The sequence below is a fragment of the Pelodiscus sinensis genome, chromosome 19 (assembly GCF_049634645.1).
Source record: "Pelodiscus sinensis isolate JC-2024 chromosome 19, ASM4963464v1, whole genome shotgun sequence".
NCBI classification, from domain to species: domain Eukaryota; kingdom Metazoa; phylum Chordata; order Testudines; family Trionychidae; genus Pelodiscus; species Pelodiscus sinensis.
In genome coordinates, this window is record NC_134729.1 from 21,531,273 (window position 1) to 21,557,347 (window position 26,075).

The following is a 26,075-nucleotide window of genomic DNA, read 5'->3' on the forward strand; positions in this document are numbered from 1 at the left end:
CTTAAATATCTCCACTGATGGAGATTCTACAACCTCCCTGGGCAATTTATTCCAATGTTTAACCAACCTGAGTGTTACGAAGTTTTTTCTAATGTCCAATCTAAACCTCCCTTGCTGCAATTTAAGCCCCTTGCTTCTTGTCCTGTCCTCAGAGGCCAAGGAGAATAATTTTTTCCCTCCTTCTTGTAACACCCTTTTAGGTACTTGAAAACTGCTCTCACGTCCCCTCTCAGGCTTCTGTTTTCTAAACTAAACAAGCCCAATTCCTTCAGTCTTCCCTCATAGGTCATATCTTGTAGACCTTTCAACATTTTTGTTGCTCTTCTCTGGAAATTCTCCAATTTCTCCACATCTTTCTTGAAATGTGGTGCCCACAATTGGACACAATACTCCAGTTGAGGCCTACTCAAGAGGGGAAGAGGGGAAAAAAATGAATGGAGATGCCTGTCTCCTAGAACTGGAAAGGTCATTGAGTCCAGTCCCCTGCCTTCACAGCAGGAACAAGTACCATCAGGAATAATCAGCATGGTTTTACCAAGGGCAAGTGATAAGGAATAGTCAGCATGGTTTCACCAAGGGCAAGTCATGCCTGATCAACCTGGTTAGCTTCTACGATGAGGTAACTGCTTCTGTGGACATGGGGAAGTCGGTGGATGTGATATACCTTGACGTTAGCAAAGCCTTTGATACGATCTCACACAGTATTCTTGCCAGCAAGTTAAGGAAGTATGGATTGGATAATGGTCTGTAAGGTGGCTGGAAAGCTGGCTAGATTGTCAGGCCCAACAGGTAATGATCAACAGCTCAATGTCTGCCTGGCGGTCGGTTTCAAGCAGAGTGCCCCAAGGATCGGTTCCAGGGCCATCCCTGCTCAATATGTCCACCAGCGACGTGGCTGAGCGGATGGATTGTGCCCTTCACTGCTTTGTTGATCCTTTATCCAGAGATGTCATTATTCCCCTTTATTCGGCTTTGGTGAGGCCACATCTGGAGTATTGTGTCCAGTTCTGGGCCCCCCACTATAGAAAGGATGTGGACGCATTGGAGAGGGTCTAACGGAGGGTGACCAAAATGATGAGGGGGCTGGAGCATATGACTTATGAGAAGAGGCTGAGGGACTTGGCTCTGTTTAGTCTGCAGAAGCGAAGAGTGAGGGGGGATTTGATAGCAGCCTTCAACTTCCTGAAGGGAGGTTCCAAAGAGGATGGAGAGAGGCTGTTCTCAGTAGTGACAGATGGCAGAACAAGAAGCAATGGTCTCAAGTTGTGGTGGGAGAGGTTCGGGTTGGATATTAGGTAAAACTATTTCACTAGGAGGCTGGTGAAGCACTGGGATGGGTTCCCTAGGGAAGTAGTGGAGTCTCCATCCCTAAAGGTGTTTAAGTCTTGGATTGACAAAGCCCTGGCCGGGTTGATTTAGTTGGAATTGGTCCTGCCTAGAGCAGGGGGCTGGACTTGATGACCTTCTGAGGTCTCTTCCAGTTCTATGATTCTATGGAAAATCTGTCTCTTGGGGACCATTTTTAAACCCCACCGAGCATCTCTCCCCCCCACCCCCCGGAAAGTAATAATTGACTCTTGAATTGGTACGGAGACCACAAAAGACTACCCCCCCTCTTCTTGATTGTCTTGCTAAGCCCCACGGGCTCATGTCCATTTCTAATTTTCATGCCTCACTTTGCTTTTCTTCTTTCACAAGCACTGAGAAGCTTCGACTGAGGTTACGTCTACACTACATCTTTTAGTGACACTGTTTGTCGGCACTTTTGAGGACACAAACATCCACCCTCTACGAGCAGCATTTGCTTTGTCGAGAGCGCTCCTGCTGACACAACCCTGTGCACACTGGTACTTGCAGCGGGACAACTTGTCATCGTCATGGAGCGGGAGGTGTGTGTGGAGGGGATTTAAGCACCCGTGAAACGACAAAAGCTTTAAAAACGAATAGTTCTGTGACACCTTAGAGCAGGGGTCTCCAACCTTTTTAAGCACAAGATCACTTTTTGAATGTAAATGCAATTCAAGATCTACCTCAGACCCAAATACCTTTACCCCACCTCCTTCATGCCCCTTCTTCAAGGCCCCACCCCTGCTCACTCCATCCTCCCTCCCCCATTCTCACTCACTTTCACGAGGCTGGGGCAGAGGGTCGGGGTGCAGGCTCTGGTCTTGGGTTAAGGGATCGGGAGTGTGAGAGAGGCTCTGAGCTGAGCTTGGGGCAGGCTGTTGGGGTGCAGGAGGGGGTTGCAGGTGCCGGCTCCTGGAGGGTGTTTGGATGCAGGGGTGTTAGGGGTGCAGGACGGGGTTCATGTTCATGGAGTAGGGTTTTGGGCTCCAGCTGGGCTCTGTTTACCTTAAGTAGCTCTTGGGTGGGGGTGCAGTGGGGCTAAGGCAGGTTCACCCCTGTCCTGGCCCTGCACCCCTCCCAAAAGCAGCCAGCCAACTCTCCCCTGCCCCAGTCTTGTTGTGTCCCCTCTCTGCTCTGTGGAGATAGGATTCAAAGCAGGAGAAGAGGGCACCTTAGCATCAGCACCCCTCTTCTCCCTCCCATGCCCTACACATGGGGAGGGGCCAGCTCCAAGGCAGAGGGCAGGAGATGTGCAGAAGTTGTGGGGAGGGGCAGCTGACATGCCCTTGGCCTTGACAGCATCTTGGCCAAACTTGTCAGGATCACCTGTCAGAGGCTCCAAGATCCACCAGTAGATCCTAATCTACTGGCTGGTGACCACTGACTTAGCATCTAATAAAAATAGCATCATGAGCTTTCAGGGGCAAAACCCACTTCCACCCATGAGCTTGAGTCACTCAAAAGCTTTGTCGCTGAATTGCCAGTGTAGACAAAGGTTAAGCTCAGACAAAGGCTGTGTCAGGTGCTGCCCAAACCGAGCCAGAGCCTGTCCTAGGGCGCTTCCAGTCGGATTGGAAAACGGGTGGGAAAAGAGACGAAGCAAGGAGGTGACTTGTGCAAGGCCACACGGCCACTCGGAGGCAGAGTGGGGAGCAAAACCCAGGTCTCCTGGGCTGTGCCCCATGTGACCACACTGCCTTCCAGCTGGATCTCTTTAAGAGCTGCTGTTATTTAGCTGGATCAGAGGGTTTTGTTTTTAAACGTTGAAGAACAGATGGGCCCCTGGGTGCTGACAACCAGCTGTCACAAACAGGAAAACACATGCACTTTCCAGCGTGCGCCAGCAGCAGAAAATGCCTTTTTCCTGCTCCGGGAAATGCCGTTTGATGTAACATTGTGCTAGGAAAAAACCCATCTGTTGTCGTTTTGAAAATCGAGGGAGGTGCTCTGGGGAGCCAGGCATCGTGAAGCAGGGCAGCCCAGACCTGGTAGGAGCGCCTGGGTGTCTCCCTCAGTGTCGCTGGATCTCACCATCTGCAGCTTCCACTAGCAAATGATGGTGTCTCTGCATGCCGCAGACCCGAGCCGAGGTCCAGGGCTCACTGTGCTTTGTGCGTTGCCTGGGCCTGGCTTGCCTGGCCACAAGCAACACGTTAAAAATAGGATGGGGCCAGGTTTCCACCTTAGTGGCCGTGCTGCTGGGCCCAGATGGTAGGATTGGTCCTAGTGAGCCTGAGTAGGAACTGACGATTGGCAATGAGCCAGCCCAGGGTTCTCCGGAGGGGTGGGTGGCCCCTGTACAAGGAGATGGGCCCAGACCTCCACCCCTCTGGGGTCTGAGCCAACTTTCTTTCTTCTACTGGGGGAGAGGTATCAGCCCCATGGGGCCTATGAGATAGGCCCCCTTAAGGACACCAAGGTCCAGTTAAGTACAAGTGGGAAACTGAGGCAGGACATCACAACGCTGCCACAGGCCACCAGGGGCCACTTGGGAGGAGACCAACCCAGCTTCCCTCAGGAAGGCTCTCCTGCGGGAGGGGACGGGTGGCTCTTTGGCTTCTGACTTGGCCCTCGCGTGTATCACGCATGCATGGCTGCAGGGAACCCTCACACACAGCGGAGAGCATGTTGTTCATCCATTGTGGTCGATGAAGACCTCAACACCACTAAGTGCTTTGAGACTGGATACAGTGTGTCCGAAGATGACTTATCAGGTCAATTCGGGCACCAAATGTCCTGGAACATGTCGGGCAGACATGTGTAGGCATTGCAATCGTCGCGCTGGTAGCTTTGGACTTGCGCAGCACGCGCTTGTGTTGTGCTTCAGAGATGCGCCTTGTTTCGAGAGCTTGGCATCCCTTGTGGATGAGACTGCGCCAGGCAGGGCGGTTGTGTGCCAGCGATTCCCAGGTGGTTGTATCAATTCCAAACAACTTCAGGGAGGCCTTGAGTGTGTCTTTGTAACATTTCCTCTGTCCACCACGCGAGCGTTTACCAGTAGAGAGTTCCCCAAAAAGGAGCTGCTTAGGTATACGTTTGTCCGGCATACGAATGACATGATCTGCCCATCTAGTCTGTGCACCGGAGAGCATAGAACCTTCTGGAATGCCTGAGAAAACGGACCCATCCGGAGCACCTGCAAGCACGGAACTGCTGCTCGTGGCTGCTGCTCTTTCACTCTGGCTGCGGCCTCAGGCTGCGGGCTTTCCAATATGGCAGCGGGAAAAGGCCTTATCCTTACACCGCCTGTGCTGAGGATAACAGCCTGCTGCTTGCTCAAGCCAGCGGCTGCTCCTTGTGTTAAATTGTGAGGGACTTGCGTGGCTGGCGCTGCGGTTTTTGGGTCCGACATAAGAACGGTCATATTGGGTCAGGCCAAAGGTCTATCCAGCCCAGAGTCCTGTCTTCCGACAGTGGACAATGCCAAGTGCCTCTGAAGGAATCAACGGAACAGGTAATCGTCAAGTGACCCATCCCCTGATGCCCATTCCTAGTTTCTGATCAACAGAGGCTGGGGACACCATTCCTGCCCGTCTTGGCTAATGGCCATTGATAGGCCTAACTTCCATGAATGTGTCTAGTTCTTTTTTGAATCCTGTTAAAGTTCTGGCCTTCACACCGTCCTCTGTCCTTTAAAGACCCACCCTGACTCAGAGCCTTTTACTGAGATGGCTGTGATGTTCACTGCCCTTCTGTCTCCAGGTGTCGTAGCCGATCTTAACGAGAGAGTGCACGTTCTTGCTAGCAGTTCAGCCACTCCATTCTTCAGCTTGGTGCATGTTTGAACTTTACAGGGACAAAAATAGATCTGGGGTGTGAAAAAAACACCTCCAACCAACAGCTGTCACTCAAAACCCCTGAGGCTGCATCTAGAGTGGCATGATTTTCCGGAAAAGTTTTCCGTTAAAAGCATTTTCGGAACAGAGCGTCTAGATTGGCACGGACGCTTTTCCGCAAAAGCACTTTTTGCGGAAAAGCGTCCGTGCCAATCTAGACGTGCTTTTCTGCAAAAAAAACCCGATCGCCATTTTCGTGATTGGGGCTTTTTTGCGGAAAACAAATCTGAGCTGTCTACACTGGCCCTTTTGCGCAAAAGCTTTGCGTAAAAAGGACTTTTGCCTGAACAGGAGTAGAATAGTGTTTCCGCAAGAAGCACTGATTTCTTACAGTAGGAAGTCAGTGCTTTTGCGGAAATTCAAGCGGCCAGTGTAGACAGCAGGCAAGTTTTTCCGGAAAAGCGGCTGATTTCCAGAAAAACTGGCCAGTGTAGACACAGCCCTGCTGTAAAAGCCCAGAACAGGTCTTCCATCTCCTTAGCTAACGTAATTTGGGGAGGTGGTATACCTTCATGGGCCGAAAAACTCCTTCTATTGATATCCCCACTGGATTTCTACCATCTAATCCTGGGGACCGGTTACTATTTCACTATGTTCCAGCTCCACCTCTTTTGACATTGCTCTCTGACAGCACTTCAGCCGATTATCTCATGTCCTGGCCAGAGGGACCCTGACCATGGGCTGTGTACAGCAAAGGAAGTGGGGAATTGTTCAGCCGGGGGCAAGCACGAATTCTGTTAGCTAGTGCCTGTGCGTTCAGGGTTTGCTTCTGGCTCCCTTCCAGGCCATGTGGGGGATGCCTCACAGCTGAAGGACACCTCAAGGTCATAGCGGACTCACTTGGGGACACTGCCTCCATTCACACCTGCTTTCCAGGTGAGAGGAAACAAAGGAACCCAAAGCATTTGAGCAGGAAGTCAGACTCTGTAAAACCGTCAAGGAATGTATTCTCCAGCCACAAGATTTCATTTGGCTCCAGGCCTGAAGGGAAGGTCGGTGTTGGTGAAAGTGAGAGTCAGAGAGAGGAGGGAGACGGGTGGAAATGCAGGCTATTTCTTCACTTTACTCTGCCAAAACTCTCCCAGACCTGAAGCTGTTTCTCCTCTGTGGCTCCAGCAGCCTCTATTCCCAAACTTTTTGCCGGCCGAGCCCTATTTTAATGAGCTATTTCTTCCTGCAACCCAGACAGCACTGAGGACTGCATTTTGTGGACCTTACCCACCCCATACAGGCGAAGTGAGGCTGTGCAGAGACCACCAGGGACCACCTCCGCGCCATCTGCTGAGGGTGTGACCCCATTTGGCATCAGAGGAGGAGGCCACGAGAAAAACACCTGGCTGGCCAGGAGGGTTGAACCACTTGAGAACCAAGCCAGGTTTCAGTGAGTTCTCCGCACCCTTGGAATACAGATGCTACCGATTCTGAGCAACATAAGAAAGCTCCACCCTGGCCTCCTGCAACTGATTAATGAGTGGTCTTGCCCTGTGACTGGATGTCAGCCCCACACTTGCCCTAAAGGGGCTAATGGAGGCCAGACAACCCAATGAACCTCTTAAGCAGCAATTGAGGGAGATACCGGCTGGGCGAAGAGCCCTGATTAGAAGGAAGTTCTCCTGAGCAGCGGTGGGCCAGGCTAGTATAAACCTAGGGAACTGGCCACCGCAAGGGTGGCCGGGAGGAAGTTTGTGGTCACCCTCTTCTTAGTAGAGAGGAAGGAAGGAACCAAGGGAAGGAGCAGGACTTGGGGGGCGGGTCCAGAGGGTGGTGAAGAGAGCCCTGGGGACGAGGCAGCCCAGGGAATAAGCAGCCTGGGTGGGCACAAAATGGATCATGGTTGCATGTTGTAGGGTCCCTGGACTGGGACCCTGAGTAGAGGGCAGGTCTGGATCCCCCTCCCTGCTGCAGGGGAAGCGGCTTTGGAGGGGCAGTGAAATGGAAGATGGCCTGAGGCACTGGGGGAGATTTTGAAGCCTGGAAGGGGAGGGACGGGTGCTGAGTGACCTGGCCAGAGGGCCGAGCCACAAAGAGGATGCTATGGGACCTGGAAGCAGAGGGGCTGCAGGCTGATAGGAAGACAGCGTGCAACCCAGAGCTGCTGGCGGGGGGTGGGGCAAAGAGGACAATTGCCCTAGGACCTGGTGATTCAAAGAGGCCTGGGGCAGCAGCAGCCCAGTCTTTTATATCACTGCTGCGGTGCAGCACTGCATGCTCCGGGCAGCGCTAAGGGCTGGCTTCCCTGGCCCCACCCCTATCACCCTTGGCCCTGCCCCTTTTTGGAGCGTGGTGCTGGCACCCCTCCCCCACCTTGCCCAGTGGCCCGTGGACGCTTTTGGTGCCCCGCTGCAGCTTCCAGGACGGGGAGTTGACTGGGCAGAACAGCCAGGGGGAGGGGCCATCCCTGCGGCGAGTGAAGGACTCGTCACACAGGGAGCAGGATTGCCCCATGCCACCCCCAGAGGCCAGCATGGTTGGTATGACCCTGCCGGACTGACAGGCCGGGGGCAGTTCCTCAAAGTGGGCGGAGCTCTCACAAGATTGTGCGCTCCTGGGTCAGGTGGGGCACGGTCACAGGGAGCCCGTTCTTTGCCACACAAGTGATGGATGTGCTGGAGAGCCTTCCTAAATGTAAACCGCCTGGCATAGAATCAAAGAATACTAGGACTGGAAGGGACCTCGAGAGGTCATCGAGGCCAGTCCCCTGCCCCCATGGCAGGACCAAATACTGTCTAAACCATCCCTGACAGACATTTATCTAACCTACTCTTAAATATCTCTGGAGATGGGGATTCCACAACCTCCCTGGGCAATTTATTCCAGTGTTTAACCACCCTGACAGTTAGAAACTTTTTCCTAATGTCCAACCTAAACCTCCCTTGCTGCAGTTTAAGCCCATTGCTTCTTGTTCTATCCCCAGAGGCCAAGATGAACAAGTTTTCTCCCTCCTCCTTATGACACCCTTTTAGATACCTGAAAATCACTATCATGTTCCCCCTCAATCTTCTCTTTTCTAAACTATACAAACCCAATTCCTTCAGCCTTCCCTCATAGGTCATGTTCTCTATACTTTTAATCATTCTCGTTGCTCTTCTCTGGACCCTCTCCAATTTCTCCACATCTTTCTTGAAATGCGGTGGCCAGAACTAGACACAATACTCCAACTGAGGCCTAACCAGCGCAGAGTAGAGCAGAAGAATGACTTCTCGTGTCTTGCTCACAACACACCTGTTAATGCATCCCCAAATCATGTTTGCTTTCTTTGCAACAGCATCACACTGTTGACTCATATTCAACTTGTGGTCCACTATAATCTCTAGATCCTTTTCTGCCATACTCCTTCCCAGACAGTCGCTTCCCATCTGTATGTGTGAAACTGATTGTTCCTTCCTAAATGGAGCACTTTTGTCTTTATTAAACTTCATCCTATTTACCTCAGACCATTTCTCCAATTTGTCCAGGTCATTTTGAATTATGACCATATCCTCCAGAGCAGTCGCAACCCCTTCCAGCTTGGTATCATCTGCAAACTTAATAAGCGTACTTTCTATACCAATATCTAAATTGTTGATGAAGATATTGAATAGAGCTGGTCCCAAAACAGACCCCTGCGGAACCCCACTTGTTATGCCTTTCCAGCAGGATTGTGAACCATTAATAACTACTCTCTGAGTATGGTTATCCAGCCAGTTATGCACCCACCTTATAGTAGCCCCATCTAAGTTGTATTTACCTAGTTTATTGATAAGAATATCATGCGAGACCGTATCAAACGCCTTAGTAAAGTCTAGGTATACCGCATCCAACGCTTCTCCCTTATCCACAAGACTTGTTATCCTGTCAAAGAAAGCTATCAGAATTGTTTGGCATGTGTACCTTGGCTTCTCCAGAACATGCCGAACCTCAGCATCCTCTGGAAAACCATTGGGCATTACGCAGACAAGCATTTGAGACGGAAGTTTACCCAGTCCGGGCCTGGCCTGTCTACGTCTGGACAAAGCTGGCACAGAATAGTGCGGGGAATGTCCTTTAGGTTGCACAGACTGATCCAGGGTTTAATCGTTAGGTGGCAGGGAGGGCTGAGCCGGCCGAAACGTTCAGAACAGACAACTTTTTTTCTTTGCAAAACGGCCTTGTTGACTTTCACACAACCCCCTCCTCCCAAGTCTGTCTCGCCATGTGTAAATGGGGGGCAGCACGACACCCGGCTGGGATTCCCCCTGGCACTGCAGGGAGTTGGTCACCCAACTGCGGGCAAATTTCAGCATGCGTTGGGAATGTCGATTCCCATGTAGATCAATCCACTTTGGCAGCAGAGTAAGCTAAATTGGGAGAAGGAGGTGAGTACTTTAGGTGATCCAGAGTGGGGAGGTAAAGCTGCAAGTGACAGAGGGCTGTGGTTCTCAACCAAGGGTATACATGCCCCTGGGGGGTACACCAACGTCTTTTGGGGATATATCGTCTCATCTAACTATTTCCATAGTTTTACAAGTTACTAACATCATTAGGGCTTTTTATGTAGCATCAACTAAAATTTCACAAGGACAGTGACTTATTTGCGCAGCTCTATACACTATGCACTGAAATGCAAGTACAATCTATTCCAATTGTGCTATTTTATAGGGTAAAATGAAAGAGGAAGCAATTTTTCAGTAATAATGTGCTGCAACACTTGTATAGTTTTTATGTTTGATTTTGTAAGTAAGTAATTTTTAAGTGAGGTGAATCTTAAGAACTAGCCAATAGCTCGTCATAAAACGGGATTTTCAGGTCTCTCCTCCATGTCCATCTCTCTGTCTCTCCTCCTCCTCCCTCCCAGCTCTCCTCTGCCTCCTGCCTCTCTCTCCGTCTCTCTTTCTCCTCTCCTCCTCCTCCTGCATCTCACTTTGGGGGACTGCGGAGCCCAAACGGCCTCTTGTGCTGTTTGCTCCCTCGCGGCGGCCCGGCTGAGCGGCGCAGAAGTCAGCCGAGCGCCATGGTGGGAGGCAACAGCGCCCCCCAGAGGCAACACGTAACACTACAGCATTACAGAGTCACAGACATTGGGGGTATGTCTACACTACCCTCCTAGTTCGAACTAGCAGGGTAATGTAGGCATACCGTACTTGCAAATGAAGCCCGGGATTTGAATTTCCCGGGCTTCATTTGCATAAGCGGGGAGCCGCCATTTTTAAAACCCCGCTGGTTCGAACCCCATGCAGCGCGGCTACACGGGGCTCGAACTAGGTAGTTCGGACTAGGATTCCTATTCCGAACTACCGGTACACCTCGTCCTAGTCCGAACTACCTAGTTCGAGCCCCGTGTAGCCGCGCTGCACGGGGTTCGAACCAGCGGGGTTTTAAAAATGGCGGCTCCCCGCTTACGCAAATGAAGCCCGGGAAATTCAAATCCCGGGCTTCATTTGCAAGTGCGGTATGCCTACATTACCCCGCTAGTTCGAACTAGCAGGGTAGTGTAGACATACCCTGGGCTACTATATATATGATACACAAGGCTCCTGAAAGGGGAGCAGCAGTCTGGAAAGGCTGAGTCACTGCAATAGGTATGTTGGCATGAGAGACAGACAAGATCTAGCAGTGCTGGAGAGAGCATGCTAAAAATAGCAGCATAGCTGCCGTGGCACAGACAGATCCCCTGAGGACGTGTACAAGGTTTCAGGAGGGTTTGCACCTGGGGGCCTGGCCCATATATACTCCTATGGCCATGTTGCTGTTTTAACATGCTGGCTTCATAGGAGGTGGCTGAAGGTAGGCCTGCCCCCAGCCCTGCCCCTTCTGCCCAGGCTCCGCCCCTTCTGCTTGCCCCACCCCCACAGGAGCCAAGCTGCACCCCTCCACACATAAGGAAGCCTTCTTGGCCCAGAGCACGGGATGGGGGGGTGCTAGGGGCAGCAACACTCCGTTCCCAGTAGGTGTTCTGGGGGCGGAGTGTGGGCGGAGCCAGACTGGAGGTTTGGGAAGGCAATGCATTCCCCTGCCTAGCGTACCCGCCGCCCATGACTGGCTGGAGGAGAACCAACGTGTGTCTTCTAACCACGCTGGGATCGCGCTCTCGGCTGCTGCGTAGATGTATCCTTAGATAGTTTTACAACTGGCATCGTCAGCTGAAGCATCCTAGTGGCCCAGGGGATTCTAGGTGGGAGGGAGAGCGAGAAGAGAACCGCAAAGTAGTAGAGTTTTCCTGGACCCTCCTTGATGGCCACCTCTGAGTCCAGAGCCAGCTAAAATATTCTAGGCTTAGAACCCATTGCTCAGGGTAGCAAAATCTTCAGCGAGTCTTTGCTGGGGGAGCAGTTGCGGGCTCGGAAGGGCGGCCATTTCCCACTTGGCCTTCACCAACATGAGACCTGCAGCCAACCCCATCTGGATTTCATCAACCCATGTGAGCTGTCGAGGCTTTCGTGTTAGACACAGATAGTCACGGCTGAGCCTGCCGGAAGGTCGCGACCCCCTTCAGAGTGAGCGTGTGCTCCACTTCCAGAACATAATTGCGTGCGGGTGTGTTTACAGAACAAGGGCCTCATTCCAGGCATCCCTCGATCGCAGCTGTCACGTCAGCACCTCCCAACGAAGGGAGGGATGGGCTGGTTCCATTGGGCGTTGTATTGGTCGGCTGAGTAGTGTATTACCCGTGAGCAAAGCGATGCAGTCAGACACGGGGGCCTAAACTTAGCCTCCGACATTCTGCCTAGTTCAGACACCTCAGTCTGAACATTTTGTCTAGGACGTTTCAACTAGCGCAGAGTCTATCACAGGCAGAGAATTCCATGGATTGGCCTGCGGGATGTTAAAGTTGATGCCCCTGTAGAGCGAGTTGGGGGTGATCAGTCCAGTTGGCAATGGACAGATGGCCATCTCAATGCGCCCAAGGGCTGGGTCTCTCTGGAGAGTCGCAGGGAGGTAGGTGCTCAACTCCTACCAAATTTCAGTGGGAGCTGGGCACCTCATAAAGTATCTTTCTCCGATTTAGCTTGGGAAGCAGGTCAAACTAAACTGAGAAGAGACACCCTTCTTCTGGAATCAGCCCGGGGAGTGATGCCGTCCAATTTCCCCATGTAGATGAACCCTAATTCCCTTTGGCTTCCTTGAAATTCCCAGCCTATTTGCTTATCCCTTTTAACCAGTGGCAGGAAGAGAGACCAGCATCAGACAGGATATTAAGAATTACTACCTAGTTCTGATAGAGCACCTTTCAGCAGCAGCTCTCAAAGTGCCTAAATAAAAACCACATTTTCAACACTTAACAACTCCCTTCGTGACACTGGGAGTCTCCAGAGAGGTCAGCACTAGGGCTGCTCAAAAGTTTTCATTAAAAAAAAAATTAAGTGAAATATGACTTATTTTTGTCAAAACAGAAATTTCCATGGGAAGTGGCTGATTTTGACTTTTCATCAAAACAAATAAACAGACTCTAACCCTGAAAAATTTCCCTTTTTAAAATCCAGATCCTTAAAAACCATGAAGAAACATTTGGAAACAATGAAAACGTTTTCATCTTCCTCGATTTGTTTTGTAGGAACAAAATCTCCCAGTGAGCTGCATTCAACATAGGAGGGTTTCTCTACACTGGCAAGTTTTGTCACCAAAGATCTTGTTTTGATGACAGAACCCAGAGAGCGTTTGCATTGCAACATGACAAAAGTCACCGAAAAATGCCCAGTTTCGGTGACAAAAAACTTCCACCTACAAGGGACTTTTTCTCTCCCCCTTCCTTTACTGCTGACAATCATGCAGTGTGTACTACGGTAGGGTTTTGGGTTTTTTTTTTAGTTTATTATATTCCAGGATGTTTCCCACAATGTCCAATTAGCCGCTCTGGCCAGTGCTTTGAACTCCACAACTCTGCGGCCACAAACAGGTGAATGGATGTTGATGAACCACATCATCCCAGCCCTTGGCCGGTGGCCGCTGGAGACCCCGGCTATGCTGGCAGCAGACGTGCCGACGGTGGCTGGGGATCTCCAGGGAGAGGGATCCCCTGCCACGCTGGTGGTTTGTTGACATTGAAGCTGGGGATTCCCGGCCACGTCAGCCATAGTGGGGATGGTGGCTCCAAGGATCCCCTGGGGATGGGCGAGGCATGGTAGGGCTGAGGGAGGCAAGTCCCCAGCCCCACCCCTTCTGCCCAGGCTCCACCCTGTCTGCCTGGGCCCCGCCCCCCACAGGAGCCAAGCTATGCCCTCCCCCCACAAGGAGGGGGGCCATGCCAGCAGCAGGGAGGGGCAGCAGGCTAGGAGGCTAGCGGCAGGGGACCACACCAGTCCAGCAGAATCCCTTGTTTGGGATTGGTCAGGGCCCGAGGGTGCCAGACCAGGAAGGTTCAATCTGCCATCTGCACGGATGTGCTAAGTGCCTTGAGTGAATTGGCAATCAGTGAACTTTGAAGTGAAAGGCCAGTGTGGACATGCATGTTAGCTTGACATCACCTATAAAATGTTCGGCTCTTTGAGCTTCTCAGCCAGTGTTTAGGCAGGAGCAGAAACGCCCGGCTGACACAGAAAGCATGTGGACAGCCCCTCTTCTTCTCCCCTCCCCTCGTCTATTTCCCCCCTTTATTGGCCGGTTAATTTTTGCTCATAAACAAATGTCAAACCGTTACTGAGACTCTTAAGGTCGCTTTTGGCAAGGGATTTGAGGGAATGGGGCAGTAGAGTGGAGCGGGGTATTTCTGTGTGTAATGAGCTCTGGTTGTAATTATCCTACTATAATTACTCCTATGCAAATACACAAGAAAGGGCAGCGTTAGCCTGAAGGCACGTGGGCTTATGCAATCTTTGCAGAACTTATATAGGCGGATTGCTCACACTTAGGGCTGGGGGAAGGGGTGACAATATGCATCCCCAAAATCTGAAACAAAATGTGTCAATAGAATGGAATGGGAAGGGCATTGGGAACGAGGCACCGGCACCTCGTATTTCTCTTGACAAGCCTGCGTACATGAGACACCAACTTGAAAGTTTGGAAAGTAACAGGCACATATGCTTAATTATGCTTAATTATGCCCAGGCCCTGACAGGGAAATTTGGGAGAGACAGGAGCAATTTAGGTAAATGTGGACTGGATCCCTGCTGATATAATATTTGAAAGTCTGTCATCAGACCCCTGGGGAAACAAGCTTCCTACCAGACAAGAGGGAAAGTTGCGATTTCTTTGCCTTGATGTCCATAGAGCATTGGGAAAGAACACAAAGGCAGCTGCGTTCGCATGGGGCTGCCTTGTCATTGGATCAAAACAAAGAGTTCTGGGGAAATGTAAGGAGAAACAAAAGGAGATTTTGGTCTCTATTTCATTAGTGACAAACACAGGGCTCCAGCCATGGAGAATCAAGTCCTCCTCCACCGGAGGAGTATCCCTTTTTAGACCCGGGCTGTAACCCCAATTAGCCCTTGCAACTGGGAATGGCTCCTTCCGTTTCAGCAGGACTATTTGCAGGAAACTGAATCCCTTTTCTGGGCAACGGTTGCATAATTAGGGCATAATACAGCTCAGCTGAAGGTGATCATGAAACTCTCCCTAATTTCAATGTCTCCTACTGTGCCAAAAGTACGACCCAAGTCACTGACTTTCCCAAGAGGCAAACACCATTTCTGCACCCCTGGGCAAGTTCGCTCTAGTGGAGTTGTCCGAAGGTAGAGCAGAAAGTCTTTTTCAAACTCCCTAAGACACAAAGCAGAATGTAAAAACAAACATTGTGTTATTCATGTTTTCCATGTCATGTAACAAAGACTCCTCCCCCACCCCAAACCCGGCAATGCAGTGAGCAAGACCTTGGAATTATACATGGTCGTTATTAGTAACACCAGGAGAGAGGCATGCGGGCATGCACTTCTGCATTGGGTTGGAGGAGGGATCGTTTTGTGGTTAAAAGGCATTTATTTGGGTCCAGGAGATGAGAATTCAATTCCCATCACTTGTATGACTTTCTTCTTTGACTTTGGTCAAATCACTTAGCCCCGCTGTCTTGATGTAGCCTATTTCAGGGTACCGGAAGTATCCCGAAATAGCAATTTTGCGTCTTTAAATGCACCTGTTCTTTCGAGATATACTTTGTAATAACGGGCGCACTATTCTGGTATCCCTGTAGCCCTCGTTCCATGAGGGTTATGGGGTTTGTTGGAATAGTGCTTTATTTCAAAATTTGGCACTGTGTAGACAGCACCGAATTTCAAAATAAGCTATTTTGAAATTACCTCTAAATAAGCTACGCAATTTGCATAGCGCAAATTGCGTAGCTTATTTCGAGGTTAGGGTGCTGTGTAGATGCACCCTTACTGTCTCGGTGCATCAGTTCCTCATCTGTAAAACAGGGAAACCCGCATTTCTGCTGTCTGTCTAGCAGTTGATTTAGCCAGGAACTCCTGTGTTCTATTCTGAGGCTATGCCTACCCTTAAAATACTAAGGCACTTCCGTATAGACACTCACTCCAATGACAAGAGGGATTCTCCCATCGCTGTCATCAATCCACCTCCCTGAGATGGGAAGCTAGGTCAATGGAAGAATTCTACACCTGAGGTTAGGTTGGCATAGCTACTTCTTTCAGATTTTTCACATCTCTGGTTGCTGTAGATATGCTGATGTGAGTTTTAAGTGTAGACCAATCTTGAGTATATGTCTACACTATGGAAACTGTATTGACCTCACTGGTTTGGCGCAGTCCAGTTGTCTTGATGTAGCCTGCACCAACAGAAGGGTTTTTTTGGTCTCCTGTAGCAACACCACTTTCCTGAGCAAAGTTGGCTATGTTGACCAAACTGGTCAACACCATGTGTCTACGTTGAGTAATGTCAGCATAGCTAGGACTGGTCAGGAGCATGTGGGTTTCCACACCCCTGAACGAGGGAGCTATGCTGAGATAACCTTTTAGCACAAGGCAGGTCTAACTCTCTTTGCAGACATTGGTAGGTCATTAAACCCAACCACCTTCATTTCCCTGTATCTGTGGGATTATGATACTGACCTGCCTAACAGGGCTGTTCGGAAAATTAATTAATTAATGTGCCAGGCTCTCCTCTTGTGAGATCGTTAATGGCCACCTTGATTTGGCCTCTCCTTCAGAGCATCCCTACCAGCAGAATGCCCCTAGCACTGAGATGGGATAAGAGTGCAGCATAGATTAGAACAGGGCTACTCAACTTTGGAAGTCCTGGGGGCCACGATACTCACAGCACATGTCAAGGGCCACAACTTAAGTGTGGTTGGATATACATGCAAATATGTATGGAAATATATGCAAATAACTTCTTTCACACTGACGGCATAAATTCAAAGATTAAGGCAAGACTGCACAACACACAGGCCCCATTTAAGTCAGTTCTGCTGATATTAACAAAATGCAATATTTACCCAATTTTCACCCATATGACAGCACTTTTAATGAGCAATGACAGTCCAGGAATTTAACTACTAAAACACCTCTCAACACAAGACCATTATATCGACTACTTTTTTGTTTTGGCTTCACAACAGTCCAGGAATTTAACAACTAAAACACACATCAACCCAAACCTCACCATCAACCCAAACTGCATCGTGGGCTGCAAACAAATGGGCCGCAGGCCGCATGCAGCCCACGGGCCGTGTGTTGAGTAGCCCTGGATTGGAACATCTCCACCAGGCGTGCAACTCAACTTCATGGGAGTGTTCCTCCGCATACGAAAATCTTTATAACCAACCGTGGAGATGGTTGGGGCTGGAGCTGATGGGGAAGTGATGTCAAGAGAACAATATGTCCTCAACATCTGGTTAGCATCACGCCGCGTTTGACATCAAAGGTAACAGCTGAACAGCACTGTGTTCCATGCGTTTAGCTCTTCTGCTTAGCGTGAGGTTGCGATGGATGTGGGACAATTATTAGCATCTCTTTTTCCCTGAACCCTTTCCAGCTGCTCTTGGCCAGTCAAAGCCCCACACTTAGAAGACTCCAAATGAATCAGCAGTCATTCTCAGCTTCATCCTAGACACGCAGCAAAGAGTAAACAAGCCACTTTGGACCCCTCAGGTGATCAACCCTTCCAACATCCACAGATTGAAAGATTGATTTTTAGCGGGGGAACGGGCTGTGCCAGGGGACTGGCAGTGGAATAAAGAGCCTTTTGTTTCCAATCGGCTCTTCAAATCCAGCCCGAATTGCTCATGACCAAGAGTCTTCACTGTCGGGGAGATGTGTGGTGATCTGGGAGGAATGAGCTGGTAGGTCTCAGGCTAGTTTCTACCACCACAACTGGAACTAACTTGCTCCTTGCTTGGAAGGCCTGGCAGTCAGGCCAAGGACTGAGTAAGTTATCAAGAGAGAAGCCCCTCTTGACCCCAACAAGCATAGCCAGTCAACAGGGCTGTGCAGTCATCTCATCATAAATATATAGGGTTCTCGCCGCTTTGTTGACAAACTTGGATTCCCACCCCACTGTAAATGATTCCTGCATGTATCCTGGGTTACCATCTTCCAAGTTCCCAAATTGAGGACACTACTGAGAGATGGAGCTGGAGGAACCATGTCACCCATACTTCTGCACTGCTGCTGGGCGCCTGGCCAGCAGCTACCACCCAGTTCCAAAGGCAGCACCGCAGCCAGCATCAGCATCAGCACAGAAGTAACAGGTGATAATGCCAAAACCACAGACATTTGCTCATATTTCAAAAAACTGCCCAGACAAAGACCAGAGGACCAAAAAAAGAGGTCATGTCCAGGAAAACCTGGATGTATAGTAATCCTATTCAAGTATAAAAGAGCATACAGTGACCAGGCAGCCTTCTTAAACCACCCATTATCAAGACAGTTTCCCCAATTATCACCTGTAATACCATTAACTCACAAACATCCCACTCTCCCTACCTTTAATATCAGCAATTCACAGACACTTACCTTCCTTCCTCCCCCTTCCCACCCCCCCGCATCCTCCTTCTGTTCTGCAATGTGATTTGTCCTTTTCATATTTGTTCATTTTTTTAAATTGTATCCTTTGGTATATATGGTTGTGACTACTTTCTTCCACTATTTGATCTGAGGAAGTGGGTCTGGCCCACGAAAGCTCATCATCTAATAAACCATCTTGTTAGTCTTTAAAGTGCTACATTGTCCTGCATTTTGCTTCTTAAACCACGGTATTGATTATTTTAACAAAAGGAATAAAACATTTTGAGAAAAAGGATTCTTTAAAAAAACCTACTCTACAGGCATGTCTATCTTTTGAAGGGCTCACTTCATCCTCTTAACAAAGAGGCCTTAACAAAGATGCTAATTATCTCACCCATTACAAAAATAGCTTCTCCAATTATCACCTCTAATATCATTACTTCATAGACATTAATCTCCCCCCCTCATCTCCCCTCTGTTCTAAAATCTGATTTGTCTATTTTATATGTGTTCACTTTTTTTTATTGTATACCTTTAGGTCATGCCAATTTTCTTCCACAATTTGATCTGAGGAAGTGGGTCTGGCCCCTAAAAGCTCATCACCTTATAAACCGTCTTGTTAGTCTTTAAAGTGCTGCATAGTCCTGTCTTTTGTTTCAGCTAGACCAGACTAACACGGCTACATCTCTATTACCATTCATCCTCTGATAGCTTGCTAGGCAAGTCTGTCTTCTTCTGACATCCCAACAGACTTAGTTTGCATCCCAGCAATAACCCATGGCCCCCATCTTTAAGTGAGTCCCTTTATGAACCACTGTAGTCTGTAAGATCTTCTGGTTCCCTGGCCTTTTCTGATCCTGGAATTATCTCTTAACAGCCTTCATGTGTTTGCAGAGAAGTGGCTTAACTTGAGCCATGCTGTTTCTTTCCAGCTTGCTTTCCTTCCAGCTCCTCTATTAAGCTAACCCACAAAGTACGCATTCCAAATAACCAGCTCATCTCACAGCATTCATAAATGACGACTGAGCAGCTGCTCTTCCACAATGTGGGAATTTGAGACCCAAGGCATTGAACCAGCTTACTCAAGGTCTCCTCCATCCCAGATCTCTGCCCTATTTGCTAGACCCACATTCCCAAAAGGGGGTCCCTGGAACCTTTGGCGTCTGCCATGAGTCATGCAAATGTTTACCCCTAAAGCTGGGGCTGGTATGATGTTTTGGCACTTTCGCTGCAGGGGGGATGCTATTTTTAGAACAAAATGGCGGCATAGTCCATGTGTGAGCACTGTGGGAGAGAGGTCACATTGGCTGGGGCTTTCCCATGATGACAGAGGTGTTCCAGGCATATTGGAAAGGACAGGCGTCTGGGGCCTCTCGGCAGACACCAATGGGGAAAAAAGGTTGAGAACCACCGTGCTAGAACAGGGTAATACGTAGCCTTGTGTGAACCCCATTACTTCAGACGACCACCTGGGTCCATTGTCAGCATTCAAAGCAGTATTTTAAACCAGGCAACGTTCTGAATGTTTCCTGAGTGCCTGCAGGGTTTGTCTCTGCTGGAGCAAGTGATTCAATGGCTGGTATTTGATAATGAGAAACATTCCTAAACATGCCGTTTGTGTTGCAGCCTGGGCAAGTCCGTAAGACTGTGATCATGGTATTGTGGTGGTATTTACTCCCAGGACCTCAGCACCCAAGTCATGAGTGACTCTTATAATTTCACTCACGTCCTGTCTCGTGCTGTCGTTCCCATCCTTGTCCAGATGTTGGTGTCCAGCTTGTTGTCTATTGGAAAATATATTGTCCGTTGGACGTACCCCTTTGGTAATGGGATGCTGGTGAGCTGTAGCGGCTGGAATCCACTTTGATTTTTCTCATGCTGGCACCCAATTGGCACAACCCACAAGCAGGTGGTTTTTTTGCTTTTCTTAGCTGTTGTGGGGCATTTGGTAGGCATTGTGCTAGAGGTGGTTTTGGAGGCGAGGTTCCCATGGCAGAAGGGGATTTAGGGACCCAGTGGTGGGGTCAGTGCACTCTGTCATAGGAACCGGATCACGTATGAGAAGAAAGAGAAAAAATAAAGAATTGTGTGGCCGTTTGCTAGGACCTGTGTGCGTGAACCTGACCGCCAAACGTGGCAGTGCGGTCTAATGGCCAGCGTCAATAATCAGGCCTTTTGTTCAGGGTGGTATGTCCTCGTGGCATGTTAGGGAAGGACCCTAGCGTGGTGCTCACCACCAAGTCAGTGGGGATCCTTCCAAAACCCAGTGGCTGGTTCCCCTGTTCATTCACCGAAGACAAGTCTGAGCCCCTCATTTCTCCCTCAGTGAAGTTCCATGGTTCCCTGAGGCCTCTGTGGTCCTCAGCTGGTCTAGCTCTGGCTGGCATGGTCTCTTCTCCAGCTCGTCAGGCAGCTTGTACTCCACCTGGAACTCTGCATGCCGTGGAGCTGTAGTCGGGGCTGGTAACAGCTCCCTGTAGAGAGCCTGCACTCCACGTCCTCCCCCTTCAGCAGCCTGCCCAGACTGAGCCGAGCTGCTTCCTTTTATACTCTGCCTCTGGGCTGAGCATGCCCAGCAGAGTTGAAAGGGCGGGGCTTCCTCAGCCTGCAAAGCAGGGTTAACCCTTTCAGGTTGACCTATGCCCTGTCACAGATCCCAATGGAATTGGATTTTTTTTCCCCTGCAGATTCTCAGAGCTGCTGCTGATAAATGTGCGTGGAAGGGGTGGAAAAGTGTGACCCTTCCCTGGGTACCCAGCGTTGTGAGCACCTTGGTCTCCTCTGCCTTTAGAGTGAGGGTCAAACAGTCTTTCAGACTACGCAGGCTCTGGCTATCCCTCTGCAGGTAAGCAAGAGACTCACTCTGCCTATTGTATCCTGAGTGCCCTGTCCTTGGCCCACTGTGCAGATCTGCTACTCCCAAAGGAGTCACTTCCCAGTGTCACGACAGGAGCATGCTCTGCTTAATGCCCCATCCTTAGAGATGCTGGCAGAGAAAACAAGAACACGTTTCTCTGAACTGAGATTCGAGAAGGAGCAAAGACAATTGAAGGCAGCAAAAAGTGAGGTGCAAACTCACTTATCGCATGTTCTAGTGCCTAGACTTCTCCAACACAGTATTTTTCCGGTCTGTAGAATTTAACTCCGCCCAAATTCTTTCTGAGTATTGTACAGCTGTGACCTTCTGTTCCCAGCTGGTCAGAGTGCCGGTCAGCCAGGTAGCCATGTGGCCAGGCAGACCTGGGGCCAGGCAGCCAGATGGCCCCGGCCTTCCCGGCTGGTCAGAGTACCAATCAGCCAGGCAGTCATATGGCCCCAGAGCACCACCAGGCTCTAGCTTACCAGTCCTGAAGCACCGTGGCAGATAGGAAGTGCAGGCCACACTACAAAACTCCACCCCTGTCATCCCCCCCCCTTCATCCACCAGCCCCAGTTCCAGGCCAAGAGCAGCCTGCTGCAGGCAGACAGGAGGGGACCTGGCTGGGAGTGGAGTGTGGGCAGGGTCACCGGTGTCTTTTGGGGCAGGCCGTGTCTTCCCTTGCCTCCATTACCCACCGCCTATGTCGGGACATACATCTCGCAGCGATTAAAACCATCAGCACATTCAGAGACACCAGACCCAGGGGGATCCTTGTAGACACCTCTTATGCCCTCTGCTGGTTGGCAGCCAGAGGTCTTTGGGTCCCAAAAGGCACAGCTTGAAGAGCACACGCTGTAACTGCCCCAAGGCAGAACCTCGCGGGTGGGACGGGAGGGTTTAGTGGTCCTTCCCCACCGGCTGATGGGACTCCAGCAAGTCTAGCATGAGGTTTGTGCCACGGCCCAGACTGTTGCTCATCAGCCTGTCTCCGCTCCCCCACCAGGACACGAGAGCGGAGGCTGAATGACAGGGAAGGCAGGGCATTCAGTGGCGCAAAGACGCGGCAGTCGGCCGCTGCCCCGCGGAGATTCTTCTGCTTATTCCTCCCATGTTGGAAGCCTTCAGCAGGGCAGTAACCGAGCGCCCAGTAACCACTGTCATTACAGAAACCAAGAGCGCTCCTCGGGGCGAGCCGCCCGGGCCGAAGCAAATGGAAAACGGCTCATTTGCTGTTAGCTCTGGGGCTGCTATTCCAGCAGCACCTCCAGTCCCAGGGGTGTTGGGCAACAATAATACTAGGAAGGAATCTTAATTCCAAACAGACCTGCCGGCTGCGGTCAGTCCCTGTTCTCCGGCTGCCAGCTTGCCCCATTTTCACCATGGGATCACCAAAGGCCTGGAAGCTCCCCCCTGGTGCCCTGCTGGCTGAATGGCACAAGGGCCACTGGGATTTGAAGTAGGCGGGGATAAAGGAGAAAAGTTAGGAAGCTCGGAGGTGATGTACAGAGTGTGGGAGCTCTGAGTCCCTCCCGGAGAAGGGGAGAGTTCGGAAAGTGCACTGCGCGGCCACACCGGGCTAAAATCTACTCACCACAGGTGAGTAGATTATATTCATTGTCGAGCCCTGGGTATGGGTATAAGCTCTGACGCACTGGGGAGAGGTGCACAGTGTGGGTACAAGCTCTGACGCACTGCGGAGAGACATGCAGTGTGGGTACAAGCTCTGATGCACTGCGGAGGGGCATGCAGTATGGGTGCAAGCTCTGACACTGGACAGGTGTGCAGTGCGGGTACAAGCTCTGACGTATTGGAGAGAGGTGTGCAGTGAGGGTACAAGTTCTGACGCACTGCGGAGAGGTGTGCAGTGCGGGTACAAGCTCTGACGTATTGGAGAGGTGTGTGCAGTGAGGGTACAAGCTCTGACGCACTGCGGAGAGGTGTGCAGTGCGGGTACAAGCTCTGACGTATTGGAGAGAGGTGTGCAGTGAGGGTACAAGCTCTGACGCACTGCGGAGAGGTGTGCAGTGCGGGTACAAGCTCTGACGTATTGGAGAGAGGTGTGCAGTGAGGGTACAAGCTCTGAGGCACTGCGGAGAGGTGTGCAGTGAGGGTACAAGCTCTGACGCACTGCGGAGAGGTGTGCAGTGCGGGTACAAGCTCTGAGGCACTGGGGAGAGGTGTGCAGTGAGGGTACAAGCTCTGACGCACTGGGGAGAGGTGTGCAGTGAGGGTACAAGCTCTGACGCACTGCGGAGAGGTGTGCAGTGAGGGTACAAGCTCTGAGGCACAGGGGAGAGGTGTGCAGTGAGGGTACAAGCTCTGACGCACTGGGGAGAGGTGCACAGTGTGGGTACAAGCTCTGACGCACTGCGGAGAGACATGCAGTGTGGGTACAAGCTCTGATGCACTGCGGAGGGGCATGCAGTATGGGTGCAAGCTCTGACACTGGACAGGTGTGCAGTGCGGGTACAAGCTCTGACGTATTGGAGAGAGGTGTGCAGTGAGGGTACAAGTTCTGACGCACTGCGGAGAGGTGTGCAGTGCGGGTACAAGCTCTGACGTATTGGAGAGGTGTGTGCAGTGAGGGTACAAGCTCTGACGCACTGCGGAGAGGTGTGCAGTGCGGGTACAAGCTCTGACGTATTGGAGAGAGGTGTGCAGTGAGGGTACAAGGTCTGACGCACTGCGGAGAGGTGTGCAGTGCGGGTACAAGCTCTGACGTATTGGAGAGAGGTGTGCAGTGAGGGTACAAGCTCTGAGGCACTGCGGAGAGGTGTGCAGTGAGGGTACAAGCTCTGACGCACTGCGGAGAGGTGTGCAGTGCGGGTACAAGCTCTGAGGCACTGGGGAGAGGTGTGCAGTGAGGGTACAAGCTCTGACGCACTGGGGAGAGGTGTGCAGTGAGGGTACAAGCTCTGAGGCACAGGGGAGAGGTGTGCAGTGAGGGTACAAGCTCTGACGCACTGGGGAGAGGTGTGCAGTGCGGGTACAAGCTCTGAGGCACTGCGGAGGGGCATGCAATATGGGTGCAAGCTCTGACACACTGCGGAGAGGTGTACAGTGCGGGTACAAGCTCTGAGGCACTGGGGAGAGGTGTGCAGTGAGGGTACAAGCTCTGAGGCACAGGGGAGAGGTATGCAGTGAGGGTACAAGCTCTGACGCACTGCGGAGAGGTGTACAGTGCGGGTACAAGCTCTGAGGCACTGGGGAGAGGTGTACAGTGCGGGTACAAGCTCTGAGGCACTGGGGAGAGGTGTACAGTGCGGGTACAAGCTCTGATGCACTGCGGAGAGGTGTGCAGTGTGGGTACAAGCTCTGAGGCACTGGGGAGAGGTGTGCAGTGCGGGTACTAGCTCTGACGCACTGCGGAGAGGTGCAACAGAAGGGAGGTGTGATGCGGCAGAGGGGGACAGAGGAGCTTGGAGGCAGTACAGAATGGCCATGAGTGGGCAGTTCTACCCGAGCGGGGAAGGTGCAGAGCCGGAGCTGAGAGGAGGTGGAGGGGAGCCCTGGAGGAAGGCACAAGGCAAAGGCCAGGGTGGGGAAGTGCTGCTGGTGGTGTTGAGCCTGCTTTGATCCTAGCGGTGGGGGCCATGAGGTTCGGGGGACTTGAAAGGAGGGAAAGAAGGAAGTGGCCGGGGAGCGAAGGCCTGGGATAGGGCGCAGGCGAAGCGGAAAGAAGCCGGCGGCTGGGGACCGATTGAGAGGAGTCAGCCAGTTTCTTGGTGACTTATCATCACTCCAGGAGCATTTCTTAGGAGGCCTCTGAGCTGAAGGCACGAATTGCTGCAGCTTAAGCGAACGAGTCAAGAGTCTCCAGCCAAGAGTGGGAGCAGATTCTGCGGACCAGGCTGCCGGGATACCCTGATCCGAGGCTTCCCTGGTCCTGTGGATCCAGACAGCTGCGCCCGAGGGTCTGAAGCTCACAACGGTCCAGGTCCCAGATGAGCCTCCCTCACGTGACGGCCCACGTCCAGCCTCTGGACCGCCACATGCACCTGACCCAGGGTTCATCCCTGCCTGAACTAAACAGCCAGCGCTGAGAGCTGTACTAAGCCCACCCCTCCGTGGCTCAGTCACACAGGAGAACGTGTCAGACTCCGTCAGACACCTGACAAGCCCGGCAGGGGCCAGGCCGTGGTGTGTGGCCGAATTCGACCCCACACGCCTCATTGAGTTTGCTCTGGCTGGGGATTCTTCTCAGCTTCCCTTAGGCATCGCTCACCCCTCTCTTGGGTTTTGTCCCTCGGAGCTGGCCCAGCGGTTCCCCTCGCCAGCTGCCCATCACCGTCACCTCCCCTGAGCCACTGAGCAGCTGTCAGAAGGACCCCGGGCTGCAACGTGTCAAATATTATTGCTCAGGACGCTTAGAAAAAACAACCTTGAAATCGGAAGCAGCGGCCCAGCAATGCAGCCGCCCGAGAAGGTGAATTCCTCGCCTTGCGAGGCATGCGGCTCGCATGCGCCTCAGAGCCTCCAAGGTCAGGACACGGCTGGCTTCAGGACCTCCTCAGCAGCCCGTGGTTTGGCTGAGCACGAACGCTTGGCCGGCAGTCGGATCATTTCAACGAGGGATTAAAACCTCGTTGAATTAGTTCAGCGGTTAAACGTAATGTTAACCGATTAAAGTGGGGGGGGGCGCAGGAGCACCCCTGCCTGAGGTGCCCATGGGAGCTGGAGCAGCCCCCTGCCCACAGTGGGCAGGAAGCTGCTCCAACCCCCACCGGTTGACCAGAACCGGTAAATCTCCCCCATTACCGGTGAGGGTAATGGTTAACCATTCACAACCCTAACATCAACCGTTCACTCAGAGAATGTCTAGACTAGTTCTTCTTTCGAAAGGAGATATGCAAATTCGACGCTAAGTGGCATATCTCCTTCCAATTGCTTTTTCAAAAGTGGTTTTTTTTCGAAAAAGAAAGCAATCTAAATGCAGTTCTTTTGAAAAAAAAACAAACCCTTTTTCAAAAGAACCCCTCTTCAAAAAATATGCTGTGCAGGGTTCTTTCAAAAAATGATTTTTTTCCCGAAAGAACCACATCTAAACTGCTTTCTTTAAAAAAAAAAAAAAAAAAAAAAAAAAAGCTTTCGAAAAAGCGATTGGAAGAAGATATGCAAATTAGTGCTTAATTTGCATATCTCCTTTCGAAAGAAAAAACGTAGTCTAGACCTACCCTCAGGGTT

At 51.1% G+C, this 26,075-nt stretch overlaps 1 long non-coding RNA gene across 1 annotated transcript; it reads left to right on the top strand.

Annotated features, from left to right (window-relative positions):
- The first annotated feature begins 1,703 nt into the window (after positions 1-1,703).
- On the top strand, positions 1,704-22,619 carry LOC142819070 (uncharacterized). The gene is made up of 3 exons (XR_012896770.1): positions 1,704-1,889; positions 20,719-20,876; positions 21,895-22,619. It is a non-coding gene; the product is annotated as an uncharacterized LOC142819070 (long non-coding RNA).
- Positions 22,620-26,075: the final 3,456 nt, after the last annotated feature.